The following is a 4,524-nucleotide window of genomic DNA, read 5'->3' on the forward strand; positions in this document are numbered from 1 at the left end:
GCCACGAGTGCTGGGGTGTTCGGGATAAACCTGAGCACTCTTGTTCCCATATTTGGGTCCTTCGAGGGAGGTTCTCAGCACAACGAACAAGGCAACCGGACTAATAATGCTTTATCACTCTCACTTAGCCATATAATTCTATAATTTTAAATTTCGGCGAAGCCCCTGGTATTCGGATGGCCGAATTCGGGGCGCGATACATGCCTGTAAGCCGGACAGGGCCGACCCCTCGCCCTAAGCGGCATAAGTCTTTAGGGACTCGAAAAACCTCGCCGGACAACGACCAGTCTCTCACCTATCATGACAGTTAGTTTTAGCTTTCTCTACTGAGGTGCTAAGCCCGGCAGAACCGGGGCACAATCACAGTAGTTTCCTAGCGCTACCTTAGCCGATAGAGCGGAACGTAAGGTACCAAAACATAGGAGTCGGGCAAACCCAACATTTGACCAAAGACATGATTCGGAGCTGATGCATATAATGCTATAAGTTCGGGGTGCCGCACTTGTGAAAGTGTTCGGACTTTTCACACCGCATTGTGGGGTACGTAAGCCCCTGGTGTATTGGCCGTACCAGAGTGTATGGTTGCAAGGCGTCATTAGTGAACACACACACACGCACATATATATATATATATATATATATATATATATATATATATATAACAAGAATGCAATAATAGTCGTAATGTCATGCATTGTTTATTAAAAAATTGCGTTAAAGCAGAGTGATACAGATAGTGCGATAATCAAAGAGTAGGACTATGTCCCTTCCAAGGGCAAGCTGAGGAATGATATTAAATTGAATATTTCACTCGTTACTGTAATCAACCTGGGAATTCCGTGGTATAACATAGTTGTCTGCCTCCTTGGTTGCTGCATCATGTGTTCGGCAATAGTGCTTCCGGACAGTGTTTCTAGAGATTAAGGTCCTGAAACAAAAAAAAGAAAAATAACCAAATGGGAAGCCCCTAGTGCGGTTTAGGCCGCGTTTTGGGGCGTGCCGCAGGTGTGCCCCCTCCCCACCTATGCCCATGGTATTTTTAATGCGTAATTATGTACGCGTGGCACGAGTTTCGCCGCTGGGCTGGGATTGGGGTGGCTACCGTATTGCTACGCGAGCTCAGATCACGCCAGGCGGTCTATTTGCCGATTGCCCCGAGCGCGCTTGAAGGTGTCCGGGTTTTGAAGCGCCGAACTGGTTGATTGCCTTGAGAGGTTGCTTTGCGCTTCTGCTGCGAGGGCCGTGGTGTGCTCCTCTGTTCAGAGAGAGTGCTCTGTGTTTCCATTGAATGTAATAACTCCGCAAGGTCCTGGCATCTTGAGCTTGATGTATGCATAATGTGGTACCGCATTGAATCTAGCAAATGCGGTTCGCCCGAGCAGCGCGTGATAATCACTGTGGAACGGGACTATATCGAAGATTGACTCTTCGCTTCAGAAATTATCCGGGGATCCGAAGACCACTTTCAGTGTAACTGAGCCTGTCCAATGGGCCTCTACACCTGGAATGACGCCCTTAAAGGTCGTTTTTGTGGGTTTGATCCTTGAGGGGTCTATACCCATTTTGTGCACCGTGTCCTGATAAAGAAGGTTCAGGCTGCTGCCGCCGTCCATTAGGACTCGAGTGAGGTGAAATCCATCGATGATTGGGTCTAGGACTAGTGCGGCGAATCCGCCGTGACGGATACTAGTGGGGTGGTCCCTGCGATCGAAGGTGATCGGGCAGGAGGACCAAGGGTTGAACTTTGGGGCGACTGGCTCCAACGCATATACGTCCCTGAGCGCACGCTTCCGCTCCCTCTTGGGGATGTGGGTTGCGTGTATCATGTTCACCATCCGCACTTACGGGGGAAACCTCTTCTGTCCTCCAGTGTGCGGCTGCCGGGGCTCCTCCTCGTCATCGCTATGCGGCCCCTTGTCCTTGTTTTCGGCAATTAACTTGCTGGCCTGCTTGAACACCCAACAATCCCTGTTGGTGTGATTGGCTGGCTTGTCTGGGGTGCCATGTATTTGACACGAGCGATCGAGTATACGATCCAAGCTGGACGGACCCGGCGTACTTTGTTTGAATGGCTTTTTCCGCTGACCGGGTTTAGAGCCTTTGAATCTGGCATTGACTATCGTATCCTCAGTATTTTCACTGTTAATGCGGCGCTTATGCTTATTGCGACGTGACCTACTATTGCCGTCCTTGGTATCTGAGGTACCATGGTTCTTTGATATGTTATTAGTGCGAGCCAGCCAGCTGTCTTCTCCCGCACAAAAGCGGGTCATGAGTGTCGTGAGAGCTTCCATAGATTTCGGCTTTTCCTGACCAAGGTGCCGGGCTAGCCACTCGTCTCGGATGTTGTGCTTGAAAGCCGCTAAGGCCTCCGCATCCGGATAGTCGACGATTTGATTTTTCTTTGTAAGGAACCAAGTCCATAATTGCCTGGCCGATTCTTCTGGCTGCTGAATTATGTGGCTCAAATCATCGGCGTCTGGTGGTCGCACATAAGGGCCCTGAAAGTTGTCGAGGAATGCGACTTCCAGATCTTCCCAACAACTAATGGAGTCCGCTGGCAAGCTGTTAAGCCAATGCCGCGCTGGTCCTTTGAGCTTTAGTGGGAGGTCTTTGATGGCGTGTAAGTCATCGCCGCGGGCCATGTGGATGTGGAGGAGGAAATCCTCAATCCATACTGTGGGATCTGTTGTGCCGTCGTATGTTTCAATATTTATAGGTTTGAAACCTTCTGGGAATTGATGTTCCATTACTTCGTCTGTGAAGCATAAGGGGTGTGCGGCGCCTCTGTATTGGGCTATATCGCGACGTAGCTCGAATGGGTCTTGCCCGCTGTGTTCGGCCCGGCCGGATTTGCTTCTGTATCTGGCGTGACGTTTGTCGTCTTGCAGAGTGGTGCGCCCTCATGATCCGTAGATCGATCTTGAATGCTTTGCCTTGTCCTCCAATATGTCTCGCAGGTCTGGTGTATCTCCCCATGCCTTTTTATTTGAATGGCATTGGGGTGGAGGCTGAGCTTTTGGCTGGAATGCCTCTCTATCACGACCACGAGGTGGCCGATCAGCCGTATCATACGCTTCTTCCTCCAGTCGGGGTAGTAACCTGTGCCTTGGGTAACTCTTGGAGGGGCGCTCGAGTTTATATTCCTCGGCCGCAAGGACTTCAGTCCATTTGTCAGCTAGCAGATCTTGATCAGCTTGAAGCTGCTGCTGCTTTTTCTTTAGGCTATTTGCCGTGGCCATAAGCCGGCGCTTGAAGCGCTCTTGTTTGACGGGCTCCTCTGGGACGGCGAACTCATCGTCGCCGAGGCTTGCCTCGTCTCTGGAGGAGGGAGATGTAATTGTCGTCCTCCTCCTCTCCATCTGCCGCTCTCTTAGGAGAGCTGGCTCCTCCATCCTCTTGCTCTAAATCTTGCTGGAGGGGTTTGTTGTTTTCTTCGGCACTATCCGGAGTGTTATTATCTCCTGTGCCGGTATCACCACTTTTGCTTTGGCGGGACTTAGAGCGGCGCCGCTGACGTCGGCGTTTGGGTTGCTTCTTGGAGGGGTCATCCTCCGCTATCCCGTCGCCATTGCCTTCTTTGGGTGTATCCACCATGTATATGTCATATGACGAGGTGGCTTTCCAGTGCAATATAGGTGCTGGTTCATGTTTGTCTCCTACATCGTCGTCCATACCGTCGATGTCTTCGTAGTTGAAGTCGAGCATGTCGGTTAAATCATCGACAGTGGCTACGAAGTGGGTGGTGGGTGGGTGTCGAATTTCTTCGTCGTCCACATACCGATCCTGTTGGCCATAATCCGGCCAGGGCTCTCCTGACAAAGAGAGAGACCTTAGTGAATTCAGAATGTCGCCGAAGGGCGAGTGCTGAAAGATATCTGCGGCGGTGAATTCCATGATCGGCGCCCAATCGGATTCGATTGGCAGGGGCACGGGCGGTTCGGAGTCAGAAAAAGAGTCTGACACCTTGGGGTCACGGGCTGCGCAGAAGATTACGCTGGTGTTCAGCTCGATCACTTTTGAGACTGCAGCCCCTAAGGCGGTGTCTAACCACCCGTCCTCGATTGGCATAGTTGGCTCCGAACTAAGGGTCGGAGCTAATGCGGGCACGGCCTCTGGGGTACTGTTTGGTGGCAGAGCTAGGTCATACCCATCGCGACAGTGCAGCGTGCCCGACTGTGGCTCGAATCCGTCAAAGATCAAGTCTCCGCGGATGTCGGTCGTGTAGTTCAAACTTCCAAATCTGACCTAATGGCCAGGGGCATAGATTTCAACCTGCTCCAGATGGCCAAGCGAATTAGCCCGCAGTGCAAAGCCGCCGAATACGAAGATCTGTCCGGGGAGAAAAGTCTCACCCTGGACCGCATCACTATCGATGATAGTAGGAGCCATCAAGCCTAACGACAACAACACAGAGGAACTCTCAATGAAAGCACCAATGTCGGTGTCAAAACCGGCGGATCTCGGGTAGGGGGTCCCGAACTGTGCGTCTAGGCCGGATGGTAACAGAAGGCAGGGGACACG

This window comes from Triticum aestivum, chromosome 6A, assembly GCF_018294505.1.
Source record: "Triticum aestivum cultivar Chinese Spring chromosome 6A, IWGSC CS RefSeq v2.1, whole genome shotgun sequence".
Lineage (NCBI taxonomy): Eukaryota > Viridiplantae > Streptophyta > Magnoliopsida > Poales > Poaceae > Triticum > Triticum aestivum.